We start from the raw sequence: 22,788 nt of genomic DNA, 5'->3' as shown, positions 1-22,788 counted from the left end.
GAAAAAAGGCACTAAAACTATACTGAACACAATAATAATAATTCACATGTATACTTAGGCATGAACTTAGTGTAAATCCTATTTATTATTTGTCTCAGCTTAAGCACCACCACTTGTGTGAAGTTTTCCCAGGTAGACAATCATTGCCTCACCTTGTAGCCAGAAGTGATCCCTTCCTTCTGTAAAATAGCCTGTATCCTCGATTATTCCCCTCCCCCAATGTTAGTTTATTGATAGCAAAGAGCAAGTCATCTTTGTATGTCTCATAGGATCAGTGTCTTTTGAGTCATTGTTGGTATATGTAATAGAATGCTAGAGTTGGAGTCAGGAGAGTCTAAGATTTTCTCTTGCCTCTGCCATGCTTGTGATCTTAGACGATCTTAGATCTTGATTAAACATTCTGGACCTCAGTTTTCTCATCTCTAAAAAAGAGATAATGATACCTGTAATGCTTCCTAGATTCGGTTGTTGTAAGAATCAAATGAGTAAAACACTTTGCAAACTTTAAGGCCTTATTTAAACATCAGGCATTATTGGTGTTATTTTTGTTATTAAATCAATATGTTTATGAAGAAATAAAAGAAAACTCAGACCCTTTGAGAAACAATTTATTATTGAAAGACCAGTGCCTCCTTGGACAAATCAACTTACTCAACTTCGGACAGATTCTTACTTACAGCTGTGTAACCCTGGGCAATTCATCTAACCCCAATTGCTCTCAAAAAAAAAAAAAAGAGAAAAGAAAAAAATGAATGTTAAAAACTATCTTTACATTTATTGGAAAATAAAATATTAAGAAATATTTTAATTAAAAAAAGAAATTAAGCCTAGAGAGCTCAAAAAGGAAATGGGAGAAGTATAATTTGAACTTGAAACTTGTTGATTCCAGATCCAATAATATCTCCTCTATGTTCTCAAAGTCCTTTCAACACCAAATATTATAGTCTACTTACTGCTCCAGGAAATAGCAATACTATGCTCTGTCCCCAAAGATGGAAATTAAGTCTTCTTGCTTGGAATCCACTCTGGCAAGAGAAGTGAGATAATAGTTCTAGTTTTGGAGACAGGCCTTAGATGGAGGAATTGTCTCGAACCCTGCACAGGGAACTGTCAGTATAGTTACCTTAGTTGACAAATCCTCATAACGGAAGCACTGTACCTGATAAATAGTAGGTATTTGGTAAATGTTTGTTGATTGGTTGAAAAGACCATTCCACTGGTTGATTAGAATATTCCAATGTTCAGTAAGGAAAGTTAAATGGACTTTTACTCTTTTTCTTTATAGCCTCTGGGCAGCATTCCCTTTTGGGATCTTTTCCCCCCTTGAAAGGCTGTTTTTGATGGTCCCCTCTTAGGATTTAGGTTTGGAAGGAATTAGCTAACAATCATCTTTTCCAGGGATTCTTAACCTTTTTCATGTCATGTACCTCTTTGGGTGGTAAAATGTATGATCCCCTCCTCAGGGGAAAAGAAATGTGTTTTTAAATAATTGAAAGGAAATGCTAAATAAAGAAAGATATAATTTTTTCATTTAGAGTCACAGACCCCTTGAAATCTTTCTAATGAGTCTTTAGGTTAAGAGGCCAATCTAGTCCAGCTTCATTTTATAAATGAGGAAACTAGATAGGGAAGAGAGAGATCATATATCTAATAATGGGATTTGAACCCAGCTCCCTGACTCCTTCAGTCTTGTTCGATCCACTAGAGCAAATTACCTCAGCCTCTAAGCTGATTTTACTAGAATATGATTAGAAGGGGGAAAGGGGCACACTCTGATTTTCATCCTCTACAACCTTCATCCCATTTGAGATGATCTTATTACTACTTAATGAGTTTGTTATTTCAGCCAGGTGCCTCAGTTTCCCCTCTGTAGGGATGCTTAGAGAAGTTGGGTGGATTAATGAGATAATGGATCTAAAGTGCCTGGAGCTCTTTGCAGAAAAACTATTACTTCCAAGAAGCATTATGAGCCACTAAACGGGACTGAGAGGAAATAAATGTTATCATCACATAAGTGCTTAGGGAAAGTGTGTGTGGCTTTTTAGCAAGGTCAGCAGATACTACAACATATTTTGTCCATGTGTTATTCCATCATCTTTATTAGTTGTTACAAACCATATTCATAGATCAGTTCTCTTTAATCCATGGGTTGGTTTAAACAGTAAGTGATTTTTTCTCTAGATTAGGATACAAAGGTCTATGAAATAATAATAATAGTTAGCTTGTGCAAGGTCTTTTACATTTATTATTTCATTTGATCCTTACAGTAATCCTCTGATGTCAGTCCTATTATTACTTGCTTTTGTCAGATGAGGAAACTGAAGGTGAGAGAGGTTACTGACTGCTCAAGTTCACAGAGCTAGTAAGTAACTGAGGCAGAATTTAAACTCAGGTTTCACTGACTCCAAAAAGAGTATATATGTATGATAAATCCAAGTGTACCACAGCTAGGTGCCTCAGTGAATAGAACACTGAGCTTGGAATTAGGAAGACTCATTTTTAGGAATTCAGACCTGGCCTCAAATACAAGTCCCTTAACTCCCTTTACCTCAATTTACCAATAAAATGAACTGGAGATGGAAATGGCAAACTACTTCAGTATCTCTGCTAATAAAATCCCAAATGGGGTCACAAAGAGTCAGATATGACTGAAGATGACTAGACAATAATAACATAAACCCAAGTAATAAGAACAGAGTTAAATAATTCCTTTCGCCTATCCCAGTCTAAAGAGAAATATCGCTATAATTATATTTATAGATAAGAAGCATTTATTAAGAGCCAACTGTGTACAGAACACTACTAAAAGGGAGAAGAGTGTGGAGGTGGATGGCATACAAAGTTTAGCTTAAGTCTTGGAGTTCATGATTTATAAATAACTTTTCATCTGTGATTTCCTTTGATCTATGTGACAGTTTTGAACAATAGGTAAAGGTAGAGGTTTTTTATGTGTGCTAATTTTACAACCAAACTAAGGCTTAGGGTAAGTCTAAGTGACTTTGCAAAGGTCATGCATCTAATAGCAAAGCTTAGATTTGAATTTGCATCCTCAGATTCTCAGGACCCTTCCATTTCCATGCATGGAATCAGGAAGACCTGGATTCAAATCCTGTCTCTGCTACTTACTAGAAATTACAGTGACTACTTAAGTCTGTTAGGTTATTAAACCTCTGCAAGCTCCAGTTTCCTATTTGTAAAATGAAGCTAACAATTTCTATAATACTTATCTCCTAAGGCTGTTTCATAAACATATACATAAAATATATTCACATAAACATAAAAGTATATCTATAGGAAAGGGATGAGATCTGTCATTTCATTTATATAGGGATTTTCAGGTAAAGGAACTCCTTCTGCAATGTAGGGCTACATCTTCTCTGCAGTTAATAATCCTAAAGAGTGATTGAGGATGCTGAGAGGGTCATACAGACAGTATGTATCAGAGGCTAGATTCAAACTTAGGAAATCCTGGCTTTTGAGGCTATTATTACAAATAGAACCCTATCGATTTCAACACTTTCTAATAGAAAGCACAGTGAATAAAATGCTGGACCTGGAGTAAGGAAGACCTGAGTTAAAATTGATTTCAGACACTTATTTGCACTATTTGTGATTCTGGGCAAGTCACTTAATGTCTGTCTGTCTCGTTTTCCTCAACTGTAAAATGGTGGTGATAATAATAGCATCCACCAAGGTTATTGTAAGAATAAAATGAGATCATTTTTTTTTAATGATTGGCACAATGCGTGCTGCTTAAATGTTTCCTGCCTTCTTTTCTTCTGAGTTTGATTGGCTCTTTCAGTGGGTCCCTTCTTTGGGGACAGCCTTATTAGGAGTGAACCCTTTTAAATATCACTTTATTTTTACTCCTGTTCTGATACAGGTTCTGATGGGGGCCCAATTGTTATGATTTATATAACTGATATAGTAAACAGTAAAGATGTAAGTTAGCTCAGAAATCCCACAGGCTGGTCCCTGGCCATTTTCTGACTATGTGACCTTGGACATTTTTTTTCTCTGTTATGTGACCAACAGATTTAGCCACATAGTAGGCACTTAACAAATGCTTATTGACTGACTGAGTTTTCTCATGCCCTTATCACTTAGTACTGTGTATTCCTGTTATGTTTGTACTGAATGAATCTACTGAGGCTCATTGATCATTGCTCAATGTCCCACAGAGAGCAAACACCAGAGCTGAAATGTGGACCAGAAAGCTATTAAAATAGGAGAATGTAAAAGATGTAGGAGATAGAGAACTGGAATGGGAGCCAGAAAAGGTAGACTCACGAGTGACACTATTATTTCCCTTTGACTTAATTTTTTCATATACAAAATGAGGCAGAAGAACTGAGTGTTGAACAACAGGGTATAAAACAAACAAAAACCCACCGTACTTGGAATCAGGAGAATTAGATGAAGCCCTAGCTTTGCCCTTCACGATCTAGATTATCATAGAGACATCACATTCCTTTTTAGAGGTTCAGTTTCCTTATTTAGAAATGAGGATAAGGAAATCATTATACATAGCAACAAGATTATATGATGATCAGTTCTGATGGACGTGACTCCTTCCAACAATGAGATGATTCAGGCCAGTTCCAATGATCTTCTGAAGAAGAGAGCCATCTATACCCAAAGAGAGGACTGTGGGAACTGAGTGTGGACCACAACATAGCATTTTCACTCTTTTTGTTGTTTGCTTGCATTTTATTTTCCTCATTTTTTCCCTTCTTGATGTGATTTTTCTTGTACAGCAAGATTATTGTATGAATATGTATACATATATTGGATTTAATATATATTTTAACATATTTAACATATATTGGATTATTTGCCATCTAGAGGAGGAGGTGTGAGGGGAAGGAAAGGAAAATTTGGAACATAAGGTTTTGTAAGAGTCAGTGTTGAAAAAATATCCATGCATATGTTTTGAAAATAAAAAGCTTTAATAAAAAAAAGAAATGAGGATAATAAAACTTTCACTACTTATCCTGCAGAACTGTTTTTGGGGAAAGTACTTTGAGAACCTTTAAAGTGCTATAGATATGATAGCTCTCAGCCCTTCTAGCTCTGAAGTTATACAGATCTGTGAATCCAAATCAGGCATTTTCACTGGCCTTTCCCAAGCCTGGAATACATTGTTCTCATCTTTGCCTACAGCCTTCTCTGATTTTCTTCAAGTCCCAGTTAAAATTCCATCTTACACAGAAAGCCTTCCCCAATATCCTTTAATTCTTGTTCCTTCCTATTTAGCCAATACACAGCTTACGATATGATTGTTTGTTGTCCCTTGCCCCCAATTAGACTGGGAGCTTCTTGAAGGATTGTCTTGTCTTTCTCTATATCCCCATCTCTTTTACTTGGCACATAATAGGCACCTAATAACAATGCTTCCAATAAAAATATGGGTTACTTTGATACTTAGAAAAATAAACAAATATATAGAGCCTTCATTAAATTCTTACTGTGTATCATGCTAAGAACTGGAGGTACAAATATAAAACAGCAAGAGAGTTTCCACCCTCAAAGAGTTTAAATTCCAATGAGGAAGACAATACATCAAGGGAACCTGAAAGAGAGGAAATGAGGTACGCCAGGTGCAGCATGGCAAGGAGATGGCCAGAATGTGGTGTGAAGTGCCCAGAAAGTTACAGTGGAAGCTCACCTATAACATACAAAAGACCTAGTATCAGAGTCCAAGGTTCCAGTGGGAAGGAGATGAAAATGATAGCCAGAGACCAGATAATATGGTGATGAGATGGTCAGGAAATTGCATCAAGGCTTAGTTGTTGGCTAGATAAAATTGAAAGCTCATTTTTCAGAGTCAGGGGACCCAGAAAAAGAGTCCAGCAGGATCCATCACTGCAAATCACAACCCAGTCATGCTGTCTAATTTTGTGTGACTCTTTATCTCTTTCATTTTGTAAATCTACCCAGCAGAGCCCATCCCTGTGATGGTCTTCTTCTAATTTTATTGTTGTTGTTTAGGCGTTTTAGTACTAACTCTTTATAACCCCCTCTGGGGTCTTCTTGGAGAAGATATTGGAATGATTTGCCATTTTCTTCTCCAGCTAGTTTTATAGATGAGAAAACTGAAGTAAATGGGATTAAGTGACATGGCAGGGTTATACAGCTAGTTAGCAGCTAGGTGGATTTGAACTCTGCTTCCAAGCCCAGTGCTCTATTCGCTACAGTATCTACTTGTCCTGATACATAGTAGATGCTTAATAAATGTCTCCTGCCTCAGGGAAAACCCAGAGAATCTCAAGTGCTTTGATTATTGATTTGTTGGTTTGTGGCAGGATACAGTAAAAGCTAATCTTTGAGAACCAGGGAACCCAGAAAAGGAATCCATTCTGGTGGAAAGGAGATCCATCTCTTTCAGGCTCTTTTACCTTTTACCTTGTATAACTCTTGTCTATGTAAATCCACCACAGACTCCAACCAACATAATGGATTTTCTCTGAATTTCTTGACTCACTAAACTTCTACTTTCTGTCCCACCCAAAAACCTCCAGGAAGTCTTGTGTTAAAACTCTTGTGGATAGTAGCACACAAAAGCACTTCTGAAGATCTGAGATTCTACTTTCTTTTCATTTCTTACGGAGAACGTTCTATTTTTCCATTTCCATATCTCCATGTTGATTGTCTCCTACACTGACAATATCATCTCCCCTTCACCTCTTACCATTCCTTGTTTCTTTCAAAACTTAGTTAAATGCTACCTTCTACATGAAGCCTTACCTAGTCTCCCAGTTGTTGGTGCCCTTTCCCTTCAGATATCACATGTCCATATATTTATTTTCATGTTACCAATAGAATGGAAGATCATTGAGGACATGGACTGTTTTCATTTTTGTCTTCATTGTTTTGTCACCTAGCAAAATACCTGGTAACCAGTCAGTCAATAAACATTTATCAAGTTTCTACTATGTTCCAAACAGTGGAGATACAAAGAAAAATAAAATATAATCTTTGCCCTCAATCTGAGTGAGGGAGACAACATATAAACAACTATATACAAACAAGGTATGTATAAAATAAATTGCAAATAATCAACAGAAGGAAGGCACTAGAATTAAGGAGGAGCAAGAAAGGCTCCTTTATAAAAGAAAAAATTTTAACTAAAGCTTGAAGGAAGACAGGGATTGACCATATTAAAATTCTAATAAAAATTAATGCTTGCTTACTGATGGAAAGAGTTTGATGTTATATGGAATGTTCATTATTTTTTCTTCTATCTCTTCTCTGGGGCCAAGCTCATTCCTTATAATTTTGAAATATTATTTTGTGGTTCCTGCCATTCCCATTGTTGTAATCATTATGTATATTGCTTTACTTATTTCATTTTGCACCAGCTTATGTAAGTTTTTTCATGCTTCTCTGGGAAAAGGTTTAATGTGAAAATGTGGGATGTTAGAAGACCCAGAGTTGACAGAACATGACATTGGAGTGCAGGGGATAGGCAAATATGGGCTTGAGTGTGGGTAGAGGAGGTTTTGTTCAGGAATTCACTGGACAGCCCCAGAGGAATTTATGAGAATTAGCTAAGATGACTTCATTCTCAGAGAGGCACAGAAAGTACTCTGAAGAGGAAAAGAGCCATACTAATGCCAGGAAGAAGAGGAGAGGATTTTTTTTAAAGATAGGAAAGGAGAAAGAGAGAGGTGGAGGAAGGAAGGGACAGAGGGTAGGAAGGAGAAAAGAAAAGGAAGGAAAGAAGGAAGGAAGGAAGGAAGGAAAAAAAGAAGAAAGGAAGGAGGGAGGAAGGAATGAAGGGAGGTAAGGAGAAAGGAAGGAAGGAAAGAAAGGAGGGAAAGAGGGAGAGAAGAAGGGAGGGAGAGGAAGAAAAGAAAGAAGGAAGGAAGAATGGATTTGGACAAAATGAAGCCAGCCAGCTTTCCACATCAGCCCTCTGAACAATGAGGAGAGTCAGAGAAGAGAACCAGAACCAGTTCAGCCCCCTGGCTGTTTAAGTATTTACTTGGGGCTCTCTTGAGTCTCTCTGTTTCTGTGTGAATTTACCTCATTAATAGCCAGACATCTTAAGGGAGTACTAGCCTCTACAAAATCACCATTTTGAAAAGATTAAGGGTCATCTTTACTTTAGCTCTCTCCAATCACTACTTTGATTCTCCTCTTCTCAGTTGTTGCTCCCATTCATCAATCTTCCTATTCCTATCCATTCCTCTTGAGGTTACCACCTTTACTCCTCCTCCTCCATTGGTCAGTTTCTCTTACTCTAGGAGTCCTTAAGGTTTTTGGGTTGTAGATCCCTTTATCAGTCTATCAAAGTCAATGGACTCCCACTAAAAAAAAAATTAACAATTGAAAGAAATGCTAAATTTCATTTAGGAGTTATATATGTGTGTGAATATATTTTTTTCTCAACCAAGTTTAGATTGATAAAGTCTAGATTTAGGGAGCCAAAATAAGATTAGAGTTTAATCTTAACTGGTTATCAGGGAGTTAAATGATAAGGTCTAGTGGCAGGTTTGGGGTTCAGGGAACCAAATAGAGAGGTTTGGCTCCCCTGTACCCCCTTGGGATTCGGCATAAGGATAGGGGAGTTTGGGGTGGCTCAGGGATTCTCTGTAAAGGAATTTACAAATCCAAAAACCTAGATTGATAAAAGCTGTTTATTATAGGGATTAGGAAGTAAGATTAGAAATCCTGACAGAGAGGCAGAAAGTCTCATTAGGGAAACAGATGAGGGTAAAGAGAGGGTGACACTGGAAAAGAATATTATCCAGTGGACAGAGGCTCCTTGGCATGGCATGGCATAGCCTAATATGGCATAGCATGACATGTTTGGAACCTCTGCAAAGAGAGGATTTTAGATTGGCTCTTTTGTATAATGGACCCTCACTGAGGCAGAGTTGAACATTTTCTCCAAGGATTTTTAGAGTTTCAGGGTCCCTTCTTCAAGATAACCCTTGAAATCTATCCACAGACCCTTGGGAGAACGTCTATCTTTACTTCCAAATCTCGTTCCTCACTGGCTTCTCTGGCCTTCTCTGATTTTCAGGGTGATATATTCTGATCCAAATATACTGTGAGAGAAGACTCTGGTATATCTTCAGAGCCCTTCCTCCAGTTTTTAGGTCATAAAAGCCTTCTGGAGACAATTAGTTATAATTAGATCTTCCTACAATTTTATTCACTCATATTAAATAGAACATATTAGCTACATAATACTTTAAAATGTGTAAAATCTGACACTAGTTGAAAATAATATGTAATATGGATCTTCTAAAAATTTCTTCTTACAATGCCTTTTTAAAAAATTGACAGCTCCTGGTTTAGGAACCAGTTGGAATTGTCTGACATTTCCTTTGCTGAGTAAGGGCAAGGAGTGGATGATGATCTGGAATAGAGGAGATGTTCTTTACTTCTGTTATATATTTGAGGGCATGACCGTGTAAGGAAGTGGAGAAAACTTCTGAGAAGGCAGAGTATGGGTAAAGTTCCCTGGGATGCCAACTGATGAGATTCTCATTCATGATCCTCTATCCTGCTTTCCTAGTACAGTAAAAATACTACTGAGCTCAGAGGCCTAACAGCTGAATTCAAGTGACTTTGACACTCACTATATTACCTTGGTGAAGTTTTTTTTTTACCTTGCTTAGTTTTACCTACCTCTAGAGTCCATCAAGTACTAAGCAGTAGTTACTTAACATTTAAACATTTGCAAATATTAATCTCATTTGATTTTTACATCAGCCTTGAGAATTAGGTGCTTTTATTATCCTAATTTTATAGATAAGAAAACTGAGACAGATTAAATGACTTGCTTAGGATCACACAATTAGTATCTGAGGCTGGATTTAAATCAGATCTTCCTGACTCCATGGCTAGGGTGCTGTTAACTTTGCTGTCTAGCTGTGTGTCTTACTGTTATTAATCAGAACAGTTTCAAACTTAAGCTAGGCTGCCTGTAGCCCCATAGTAGTCCCATTGCTATTATCACTTACTAATGCAAAGGGATTTCAGTTCTTGGAAGCTGGCAGCTTACAATCCCAAGGCAGGATGGTTGGGCTTGACAACAAGAATATGTAATGATCACTGTAAATGGGATTGAAATAATGTGTTAGAAGGAGATCTGGGGAACAACTGCATTTACCTCTCAGAAGTATCCATCCTACCAGTGAAAGAATGTCTTTGTCCTTGTGTCTGCAGAGCACCCAAGATCTAGTTGCCAAAGGAAGGTGCTGTCCCTGGGATTCCCGTTGAGAGAACTTGGGTATATTTAAGAGTGCTATTCCAAAGACTTGATCAGGTAAGCAACTAGGAGCTGCCCTCTTCACATCTAATCTATTTGAATCCTGCTGCTTACTCCAAGCTCCTTAGACACCTCTTAAACCTTGTCCCTGTCATCATAATTCTTCCAAAACTCTTCATAATCAAAACTCAGCCAAAATTCTTCCTTCTCATAATGCTTACTTTCAAGGAGATAGGCTAGAAGGATTCTTGTAGAAGGAAATGCTGTATGGATACTAAGCTCCTTGAGACCAATGACATGCTTTTTTTCCCCCTTAGTGTTTTTTTATTTAAAAAAAAAAACTGTGAACTTAATAAACACAAAATAAAATTAGCATTTCCATATACATTACAGAACAGAATTAGAAAATTATATAGACTATCTCTTATTTATCTTTGTACCCCACTCCATAGCATTTATCCTGGTTCTATACTGGACATGTTGAGTGAATGTTTAATGAATAAATGATGTAATCATTCTCCATTCTCTAGATTAGCATACTGAGTCGTCTAGCCCAAGGATGGAAGTGTCTCTTTATATAATCATACAGTAAATTATAGATAGGGTTAGAATAAAACCCAGCTTTGCTTAGATGATAGAAGCTTTTTTTCTGGGCCTTAGTTCTCTGATTTATAAAATGGGAAAGTTGGATGATATTATTTTTAAAGTCCCTTATGTTTCTAAATCCTATAGTAACTCACATTTAGAGATTGCCTTTCTTTTTTGCCTTTGATTTTCCTTGAGAATGTAGCCATAGATTTTTAGTCCCAGTGATGGGACCCTACAGAAAGTAAGCCCTTTTTCGGATGCTGCAATAGAAGAAAGAGAGGGCTCTTGGTCAAAACTAGCGTGGGTGGGGTTACTTCAGTTGTCTCACAGAGAGTGGAACCTAGATTTTTTTTTAAAGGCTAGGAGGGTGGCTAGATGGCACAGTGTATTTTATACACTGGCTCTGAAGTCAGGAGGACCTGAGTTCAAATCGAGTCTCAGACCCTTGACACTTAAAAGTTACTTAATTCCAGTTGCTTCACAAAAACAACAAAACAAAAAAGCCTGGAACTAGTTCCTTTTAAAATGATATCCCACAATAATAACGAGAGGACTACTATCAATGACCAGGACAAAATAGGAAGTAGGTTTACCTCAATTAATTGTTGTTATTCAATAATTTTAATCATGTCTATCTCTTTGTGATCCTATTTGGTGTTTCCTTGGCAAAGATACTAGTTTACCTTTTCCTTTTCTCACCTTATTTTACACATAAAGAAACTGAGGTAAACAGGATTAAGGGATTTGCCCAGGGTCACATAGTAAGTGTCTGAGGCCAGATTTAAACATGGGAAATTGAGTGTCTTAACTCCAGGCCTGGCATTCTAGCCATTGTGCTACCTAATTGAATTTTCTTCAATTAGTACTTCTCCAGTTTTAAGGATTATGGGGAAACTTATTCCCTGGGGAAATTCCCCAAGCTCAGGTAGCCCAAGACAGAAACTCTTAAGAATCTCAACTTTCCAGATTATTTCTCAGACCCCTTCTCTCCATCTCTGTGAATCTAAAGTCAACTTGGTTTCCTTATTGAATTGCTTACTGACTCGGATGCTAAATTTTCATGATTTCCAAAAACTCTTTTGACCATCCTGTTGGAAAGACTAACTACTAAAGACTCTTTAACTAACCCTAGAAAGGATTTCAATGTAGGTGAAGAATTGGAATAGGAGGTATTGTAGACTAACACTCCCTGGGGCACACTTAATGAAGAAGCAACATGGTACAAAGATTGGCCACTAGTCCAAGAGACCTGAAATCTAGTCCAAATATTCCATCCTTGAATTAGTGTTAGTTTCTAAATCTAAAAGGTTTTTTCTTAAAACAAAAAAGGGAAACAAACATATTTTCCTGTTTTGCTTCTCAAATCGATAGATTTTTATGGTAATCAGTGTTTTTTTTTTTTTTTCCTTTCTCAAAGGAAAAAAGGGATGAGTAAGAATGAAGGAAAAAAAACCTTGCCTAAAACTTAACCAAATGAGATTTATTGAATAATTTGTTGTTGTTGTTATTCAGCTGTTTCATTATGTTTTATGTGACCCTATTTGGGAATTTTTGGAGTGTTTTCCCATCTCCTTCTCATTTTATAGATGAGAAAACTGAGGTTTAAATGACTTGCCTAGAATCATATAGCCAGGAGGTATCTGAGCCAGATTTGAACATGCTTACTCAATTCAATACTCTACTTAATGCACCACCTAGCTGCTCATTGAAAAAAATGCTTATAACTAATTGAGATCTCAGGAGAGCTGGAGATGGGGGACACTACAAATTTTGAGGTTTACTTCTTTTCAAGTATGCCTCATTAACTCTCCTCCTTGGTGAAGAACAACTAACATGATTTTATGGATTTATTTTAATATACAGGAAAGATCCCATCTTTTCTTGTCTTTCTTATCACTTTCTTAGTGATGTTTCTCTTGTTTTCCACTCCCCAAAGGTCCTAAGGAAGTGATTGATGGTGAAGCAAACGATTTTCTGTCCCTTCCAAATTAAGATCTGTGCTCTGGGAACTTTGGACATCTAATTGATTGATGAGGTGAAGGAGGAGAAGAGTCTAATTCACCCAGTGACTTTGTTGGTTTATTGAAACTTGTCTCATAGAGAGAGGGGCCCTGGACTTTAAAAAGCTTTCCCAAGTCCTTTGGCTCCCTTTACTGCATATAGGCTATTAGAGCAGTAGAGGCTTAATGGCAAAATAAAGAACAAAAATGCTATTAAATTTGTTCTTATCCTGGCTGCTTCCCAAACTCTGAAGCATGCTACAAGTCCAGCAAGGGCAGTTAGGTGGTACAGTAGATAGAAAGCTGGGCCTGGATCGGGAAGAGTCATCTGAGCTCAAAATAGGCCTCAGGCATTTAGTAGCTGTGGGACCCTGTTTACCTCAGTTTCCTGACCTGTAAAATGAGCTAGAGAAAAAAAAAATGGCAAGCCACTTCAGTATCTCTGCCCAGAAAACTCCAAATGGGGTCACACAAACTCAAAAATGACTGAAGTGACTGAACATCCCCACCAGCAAAGAGGTCCAATTAGCAGACCTCTTGACAGGGCCATTTTGTTTAATGCTTCCTATATTGGAGAATCTTGGCATTTATGAGATAGGACAGTAGGCAATTAACAGGAGCTAGAATAAGGCCCATAGAAATGACTTACTAGCTATGCAACATAGTAGGGTACACTGAAAATAAGTGTAATTAAATTGAAATGACCATTGGCATCCTGAGTCTCATTTTCCTCATTTATAAAATGGAACAATAATACTGATGCTCCCTATTTTTATAATGTTGTTGTGAAGATAGCTATTTGTAAACTTTAAAGCTCTGTAAAATGAGGTTAACATAATTATTATCTGTAAAATTCAGAGGTACAAGTAAGATGATTTTGTATTAACAGTAGTTAGCACTTAGATAATTCTTTAAGGTTTACAAGGTGCTTTACAAATGTCTCATTTTATGTGACAAATCTGGGAGGTAAATTCTATTATTGTCCTCCATTGTCTGAGGCTTACGGAAATCACACAATTTGCCCAAGATACATAGCCAGTAAATAAATAGCTAAGGCCAAATTTGAATTTAGGCATTCCTTACTCCAGGTCCAATACATTATCCATTGTGCTGCTTAGCTGTCTCTGTCCAGCTTACTATTATAGATAGGTTATTTGCATCAAATCCTAGGGCAGGAAGAGAGCCAAAAGCCATTTAGTAAACATTTATTAAGTGCCCACTATGTGTCAAGCACTGTACTAAATGCTAGAGGTACAAAGAAAGGCCAAAAAAAAACCCCAAAACCCAAAAAAACCCTGTTCAAGATTTACAAGATACAAATTATATACAGGATAAATTAGGAATTAGCAACAGAGGGAAAGCACTAGAATCAAGAGGGACTGGGAACAGCTTTCTGTAAGAAGTAGAATTTTTAGATGGGACTTGAAGGAAGCCAGGGAAAATCAGGAGGTAGAAATCAGGAGGAAGGATATTCCAGGAATTGGAAATAGTCAATCAAAATGCTGAATCAGAAGATAGAGGGTCTTGTCCTAGGAACAGCAAGGAACCCTGCAATCCTGGATCCAGAATATGGTCAGGGAAGTGTAAGGTAAGAATCAGAACTCTGTCTCTAGCCCTGGAAAAAAAATCAAGGGAGGCAAAAGTATCCTGGAGAAAGGAATGGTTAACAGTCAAAAACCTGTAAGGGTGGACAAGTAGAATGAAGAATGAGAAAAGGTCTTTAGTTATCTTGGTAGCCTAGAAAAGAGCTGTTTAAGGTGAATGGGGAGATCAGAAATCAGAATACAAGGGGCTGAGAAGTAAGAACTGAGTGAGACATAAGAAAGTGGAGGCAAATGACAAAATTTCTTTCAGGATTTTAGTTATTAAAAACAGAAGAAATACAAAATATGTCAGGAAAGGATGATATCAGGAAGCAACAATAAGGTCAAGAGAGGGAGTTTGAAGGAGAATCAGAGGGGATAAACAAGGATGGGATTATGGTCACAAGTAGAGGGATAGCCTTGGCAATAATGACCATCTCTACCTTAGAGCTTGAAATAAAGCAGAGAAGAATAGGGAACCAGGTATATAAGGAAGGAAAGAAATCTCACAACAGATTGCCTTGTTTTTTCTCAGTAGGAAGCAAGATCCCTTGCTGGGGGGAAGAGAGAGAGGATGGAAAAAGGTGTATGGGAGGCTTGAGGAGAGAAGGTTTGAAAAAGCTATTATGGAATGTCAGTTAGGAAAGAATAAAAAGGATTTCCATGCAGCAGTAAAGGCCTGATTGAAATGAGATAACATAAATTTGTGGGATACCTAGTTTTCATTGTAGTAGAATGTCCTCTTGCAACATGAGAAGAAGAGCAAAAGAGGTAGATGTGGAGATAACCTTTAATTTTCATATTTCCACATTAGTCGTGTTGTGAAAAAGGAAAAAGAACTAATGGAAACCCCACCAAAAAAACTGAAAATAGTGTGCTTTGATCTGCATTCAGACTCCAATTCTTTCTCTGGATGTGGAAAACATTTTATATCATGAGTCTTTGGAAACTGTCTTGGATCATTGTATTGCTGAGAAGAGCTAAGTCTGTCATAGTTGATCATCACACAATGCTATTTTACTATGTACAATGTTTTCCTGGTTCTGCTTATTCACTCGGCATCAATTCAGATTTTCTGAAATCTGCAATAGGCTTACATTCTACCAGGGGAAGAGAAAGAGGAGGGGGAAATCAGTATTTTAGCAGTTGAGCAAGTGCAAGATATATGCAAAGTCAATACACAAACAATTGTGAGTCAATACACAACAACTTGGAGACTCAGAAGAAAGAAACACCAGTGGTTCTCAAACTTTTGTTTTCAGTATCTTTATCCTATTAAAAATTATTGAGGATCTCTCCAAAGAGTTTTTGTTTATCTGGATTATATTTATAGACATTTACCATATTGGAAATAAAAGCTATTTTTGAATTTGTAGACCCTCTAAAAGGGTTTCAGAGATCCCCAGGATTCTCTAAACCATATTTTGAAAACCTCTGATTTAAACTGAGCCTTGGTGAGAGCTAGGGGTTCCAAGAGACAGACATGAAAAAGAGAAGTTATACTAGGTATGAGGAACAGCTTGTGCAAAGATGGGAGATGGGATATTGTGTATGAGGAACCAGAAGTAGACAATTTTTCTAGAATGTAAAATGTATAAGGAAGGGGAATTTGCCACCACTGGGCAAATTATATTCTTTCCTCACTTCCTTCTCCTCCTCCTTCATTCCTCAGGACACACAGGAACCAGGTTGTAAATTGTTTTAAATGCCAAAAGAGTTTGTATTTGATCATAAAGACAATAGAGAATCACCAAAGTTTTTTGAGTAAGGGAGTGACATTGTCAGACCTGTGCTACAAAGATCACAATTTGGAGGTTTCTGGAGGATAAATCAGAAAAGGAAGTAGAATGTATCAAGACCAATTAAAAGGCTTTTGAAGACCACATATGAATATGATTCTCAACAGGTGGATTGTAGTATGAATAGAAAGAAAGAAGATGCTAAGAGATATTGACTGGGCAACTGAGGGTGGTGGTCCAGAGTAAAGAGTTGAAGATGATGGCTCTTTTGAGAAACTGTGTAATAGGGGAAATGATAGGTTCTTCCACAGAAATAGGAAATTTAAGAGGAATTTAAGAAGAAACATGGAGTTTTGTATTGAACTTGTTGGGTTTGAGATCAAGCCTTTTGAAATATAAACAGTTGAAGATACAGATTAAATGTTCAGGAGAGATATGAGGCCTGGATATGTGAATTTATGACAAATTTGCTGAGAGAGAGTGATGATGACAGACAAAAAAAAAAGCTCAGGCCCAAAACTTGGAATATACCCATAGATGCATGGGGTCAGATAAATAAGAAGAAAAACCTGAGAGAAATGTCATGGAAAACCTGGGGAGAAAAGAGTGTCCAAAAGGAAGAATGTTCACAGAGAGGTCAAAAGAAGAATGAAATCAAAGCAGAGAGAAAGGATTCATATGTATAAAAATATTTAGAGTAGCATTTTTTTGTCATAGCAAAGAAACAGTAACACAGAGAGTACTAGCCAAGCAAGTATTGGGATATTAGTCTTCTGTCAGAAATGCCAAAAGGCACAGATTCAAGGAAACTTGGAAAGACTTGTGTAAACTGATCAGAATAAAATGACCAGAATCATTTCTACAGTGACCACAAGACAATAAAGATTAACTACTTTGAAATCTACAGAAAATAATTAGAAGTTTAGAAAGGGACACAGACAAGCTGGACAATATGGTGAATTCTTTGTTACTAGTGTTTTACACACACACACATATACATAATCACAACTTCATATATAACCCTTTTCTGGACTTTGTAAATTTTAGTGTTTGTTGATTATGTTCTTATTCATAATAAAAAAGAATTTTAAAAAGAAAAAAGGAATGAGGACCAAGAGATCATTGAATTGTTGCCTTTGGGAAGAGAGCGGTTTCAGTTCAATGGAGTGGATAAAAGCCAAATTGCAAGGGATTGAAGAGTGTGTGGGAGGTAAGAAAGTGAAAGCAGTGAATATATTCAGATTTTCTAGTTTGGCTGTGAAAAGGAGAAGAAATAGATATAGGATGATAGCTTGAGAAGCTGATTGGATCTTGTCAAGATTTTCTAAGGATGGGATGAGATCTGTCTAGGTATGTTTAAATAAGGCCATGAAGGTTGAATTGGGGTCCAATTTAGATTTGGAAGATGTGAGGTGGAACAATAAGAAACTGAAGGATTGGAGATTGTCAACTAGGGATGAAATTTCTCATTCTCCCTAGAGCACAAAGCCACCTTTGCATTTCATAGCCTTTCCTGCACATTACCTCTACCCCCACCCCATCTGGCCTTGGCAGGCTGTTTAAATAATTCATCATCATCTTTTGGTTAACAACAGGAAACTGTCTCCTACAGCACTGGACCTTAAATACTCAGACTCCTAGCAACTGGCAACCCCCCGCTAACTATTCTCTCCTTTCTACTCCAGACCTTGTCAATCCTACCCTTTCCATCTCTCCACCTCATTTCCTGAAACTTAACTGCTTCTGTTCATTCTTCCACAGGGTTTGTGAGCATATGTTTGGGGTCTCTAGAGAAATCAAGAGGGCAGTTGATATAAATCCATTCAATTCAACAGAAGTAGTGCAAGGCACTTTACTAAGAGACTGGAGATTTAAAGATGAAAAATGAACAGTTTCTGTCCTCAGAAAGTTTATACTTTAAAAAGGAAATAGTTCAGTGGTCCACAACAAATATGAAACCCCCTCTCTCTGGCCCTCAAACTCAACTATGTGTGGGACAAGACCACTGGCTTAAATCAAAGAGATTTCTCAAGGTAAAAGCAAAAAGCTTGTCTGCCTCCCCACAAGCAGTTGGGCAAGAAAAGGCAAGGCCCAATTAACAGACAAGAATTATATAGGGGCCTGGGCTAACACTCCTTATAGGTTGGATCTTTGCCTGATTAGCCAGGACAAATGACCTCACATTTTAAGTCAGAAATGAGGAAAAACTTCCAACCAACCACATCCTTAGGATGATTAAATTACCTTCTATGGGAGTTTCAATGCCAAGGTGGCCCCAACTTAGTCTCACAAAGAAAAGGTCCCACTCCTTGTAAACCACAGGATCTCTGGAGAAAGAAACAGGCTCCTGGGGCAAGCTGACCTTCACAAAGTTTTTACAACAGTCTCCATCTTGTGAGACACCTTTCACACATCACTTCCTTCAATTCCCCCCCCCCCTTCATCAGTTGAAACTTTCTCGAAGCAAAGTTTATACATTTCTTCAATTCCTTGATCAACTTCATTTTCAAGATCTTACTTCCTCCCAGGCTCCAGTTCCTACTCTTGTCTCTTGAGCACCATCAATGGTGCTAATCCCAAAACTGTATCTTCTATCTTAATGATTTTGGGAATTTTCTGAATTTTCTGAACCATATTGGTAATAATTTGCATCATACAGGGGAGACTTAACTCCATTGAGGACTATAAAGGAGAAACTATAAAGCCTATCTCCAACACATTCCTCCAAACCAAGAGGTGTTAAAAGATAAGGTCCAAGTTTGATTCAGAACATGTGTTAATTTTCTGATGTCTTTGGTTATATCTTTTACCAAGGCAATAGTATTTTCTCCTGGAAACAAAGTCTTTTCTTGTGGGAATATTAATTATGAAATCACCCAGTTTTCTTCCTTCCTTGCCCTTCATTATAACCATTTTGGATAATACAGATTGGGAATAGAAGGACCCACCAAGTGCTATGAGGATAGCCTTCTGTAGACATCTTATTGATTGGAATTTTCTTCTTGGGCTCAAGTAGCAGGGCCACCACCTATCATCCCAACCAGTTATGTTCCCCTTAATTGGAGTAGGTAACAGATAGATGACAAGGCCAAATACATACCTACCTACTTTAGGACATAATGAAAACATTTTTTTGAATTGTGTTCATGGATCCTAATGACTATTTATTCTGATTATAAAGACTTGCCATAAGAGAAAAAAAAGCAAGGACATGACTAATACATCATCAATACAATAGCATCAAAACAGGTCCTTCAGGCCTTGGCCTGAGATCATATATATGATAGTAACAATTCCACCTTAAAGGCAGACTCAGGAATAATTCGATGTCTTCTTATTCGAAAGAACATCATTGGGAAACTGAGTCAGAAGGATCCCACCTTAAGCAGGCCAAGGTCGTCCTCACAACTTTTGCCCAGATACTAACTTTCACCTGTTAACAATTCAGGATCACATTCTTCTGAGTATCTTGTGGCATAGTCTTTTCACAGGATGGATCAAGAGGCGCTTGATGAAGCATCAGACAATTATACCTGAATTTAAAACTCCAAATAATATCAGCTACAGTCCCATGAAAGTTGCCTGACTGAATGCCATCCAATTCCTGCCATTTGGGATTTGTCTTGGTTTTACTGACTTTGGTTCTGTCTTAAGTCTCTCCTCTTCTGGTCACTAGATCTTGGAAGCAGGGAAAGGTCCTGGAAGTTGGCAGACTGCCTAAAGCTAGGCAGGATGACCTCCTGCTAGGTCTAGAGATCCCTCCCACTCACCAGGTCACATGATCCTGGAAAGCCCCCATAAACTGTGGGACAAGACCACCAGCTCAAATAAATCAAGATTTCTCAAAGCAAAAGCAGAAAAAAAGTGTATTAACTATCTCCCAAGAAAGAGCATCTCCCTCCCGACAAGCAGTTAGACAAGAAGATAACAGACAAGAATTATATAGGGGCCTGCCTAACATCCCTATAGGCTGAATCTTTGTCTGATTAATCAGGACAAATGATCTCACATTCTAAGTCAGAAATGAGGAAAAACTTCTAACCAACCACATCTTTAGGATGACTAAATTACCTTCTATGGGAGTTTCAGTGCCAAGTCTTTTAGTCACAAAGCAAAGGTCCCATTCCTTGTAAACCATGTGATCTCTGGAGAAAGAAATCTGGCCCTGGGTCTCAGCTGACCTTCACTCAATTTTTAGAACATTGTCTCCATCTTGTGAGATAGCTTTCACAGATCACTTCATTTGATTAGAAATCAACTATCACTCTCTTAAGTGATAACTTTTTCAGGTAATTCCCCTTTCCAGGGAGGGAGAAGAGGGAATTGGGATTAAATTTCTCCCTAAACAAATGTTTTCACTTTCAAAGAACATTAAAAATAGAAGTATCTAGTCAAAACTCCAAGTGAGGATAGCCCTAACTCTTGTAATATCCCTAAAAGATGGTTATCTAGCTTTTCCTCAAATGCTTCCAAGGAAGCTCACTTCTTTTAAGAGTTTCATTTTTGGAAATCTTATTTTGTTTGGATCAAAATCTACCTCCCTTAATCTTATGTTTACTCATCTCTGAAGCTGCACAGAATGATACATCTATTTTACACCTAATATATACTAGCATATGGTAATTTGTATTTTAATAGATTATCAAAAATTATAAAAGTCTTCAAGACAGAAAAATAGAATTTCTGGCAAAGTGATGGGAATTAAGGGTTTGCTTAGAGGCAAAAGGCCTTGCCTGATAACACTCCAATGTCCACCATAAAAAAGTGGCCACACTCTATACCCAATGAAGTTCTCTTTCTGCTCCCCAACTTCTTTATTTTCCCCTTTTTCTCCTAAAAACCCCTTGTTATAGATGTAATATATGAAGTGCCATATCATATCTACCCACTTGGAGCTTCTCTTCTTTGTATTATGTGCTAAGTCTCATAAATCCAACTCTAGTGTTAAGGTAGTATCTAGTAGGGATCAAATTAAAGTTCTAAGATAATTACAGTTGTTAAATATTTGTTGAGTGAATAAACGAATGCTATATATCTATGGCATTCAAAGTCGATATCATTTAATCTGCCACTTTATCTTCCTCTGTTTTCTATTGTTTGGTGCTCTCATATCCCCAACTTGATTAGAAGCCTTCAAAGGGCAGAAATTATGATACCTCATCCAAGGTTAGGTGAATATGCTAACAACTGTCCAATAAATGTATTGAATGATTGACAAGATTTTTTCTAGTGGTACATTCAAGTACTTGAAAGAGTAAAAAAAAAAAGATAGCATGAAATTTACATGCAATTTGCATATTGGATAGCCATTGTCCTTTATTCCCTATATCCAATTATTGTTCTCTCCTTCTATTACAAGTTAAAGACACCTTGGGGTAAGAGGACAGTCTGTCAGAGTGGAAGAAGCCATCACTCAGAGGGTCTGTTTTCTCTCCAAGGATCTGGGAAAATATTGGGATCAGTTATTCCGAACAAATGCTAGAAACCAGGGGTAATGATCATTCTATACTGCAGATCCTAAAATTTGTCCTTGCGCAGAAAAAAAAAATCTCTTGATGAAATGAGCACCAGTGTCCAAAATATTTATCTCTTTGCCTAGAATGTGCTCAGGATTCTCCATAGTGAGTTAAACAAAAGCAATCCCTACTGTCTGTGGGTTTCTAGTAGAAGGTAATAATACAGGAGTCAACAGGAGCAGATTCAGTAAAGATTTATACTCTGTAAGGTGTTTACAAAGCCATAAAGGTTTAGGTAGGTGGGAAACAGCTATTTTCCTCTCAAGGCAGCTATCCATTCAATGCTGGGGAATGGGGAGTCTGGGTTTCTCTCACCCTGTAAGAACTATTTGTCCAGGGAACCTCTTAAATGAGAAGAGGAAACTGAGAGAAAAGGATCATTATCTGGGAACTGGGCTAAAAGCCAGGTTTGAAGTCTAAAATCCACTGGGTTATGTACCCTAGAAGATATTAAAAGGAGGAAGAGGAAGAGGTAGGAGTCTGCCTACTTTCCATTAAGACTCAGACACATAAAATCTAGTAAAAAATATCCAATATCCTCTAGTCATTTCACCCTTTTCTGCCCCAAGTATGACTTCTCTTTGTTACATACCTAACAAGTAATTTCGATTTTGTGTAAAGACCTCCACTGTTTTTTAATTTTTCAATAGTATTTTATTTTTCCAAATACACATAAAACAGTTTTTGACATTCGTTTTTGTAAGATTTTGTGTTCCAAATTTTTCTTCCTTCTTCCTTAAGACAGCAAGGAATCTGATATAACTTAAATATGTGCAATTCTTTTAAACATATTTCTATATATGTCATGTTGTGCAAGAAAAATCAGACCAAAAGAGAAAAATCCATGAGAAAGAAAAAAAACCCAAACAAATAAATAGGTGAAAATATTATGCTTTGATACATACTCAGTCTCCATAGTTCTCTCTCTGGCTATGGATGGCATTTTCTATCCCAAGTCTACTGGAATGACCATAAATCACTGTATTGTTGAGGAAAATCATGACCATCTCATTTGATCATCACCTAGTCTTGTTTTATATATAATGTTCTCTTGGTTCTGCTCACTTAACTCAGCATCAGTTCATGTAAATCTTTCCAGGCTTTTCTGAAATCAGCTTGCTCATCATTTTTTAAAGA

At 37.3% G+C, this 22,788-nt stretch overlaps 1 protein-coding gene across 3 annotated transcripts in view; it reads left to right on the top strand.

The window, feature by feature from the left end:
- TMEM63C (transmembrane protein 63C) overlaps positions 1-22,788 on the top strand; it is a 128,543-nt gene that overhangs the window by 14,963 nt on the left and 90,792 nt on the right. For all 3 annotated transcript variants that reach the window (XR_007950620.1, XM_051977521.1, XM_051977523.1), the window contains exon 2: positions 10,183-10,282. The gene's annotated coding sequence lies outside the window, so the exon portion shown is untranslated. The remainder of the gene's footprint in view (positions 1-10,182; positions 10,283-22,788) is intronic.

Source organism: Antechinus flavipes, chromosome 2, assembly GCF_016432865.1.
Source record: "Antechinus flavipes isolate AdamAnt ecotype Samford, QLD, Australia chromosome 2, AdamAnt_v2, whole genome shotgun sequence".
In the NCBI taxonomy this organism is placed as follows: Eukaryota; Metazoa; Chordata; class Mammalia; order Dasyuromorphia; family Dasyuridae; genus Antechinus; species Antechinus flavipes.
The sequence above is the reverse complement of the archived record's forward strand: the minus strand, read 5'-3'. Positions and strand labels throughout refer to the sequence as shown.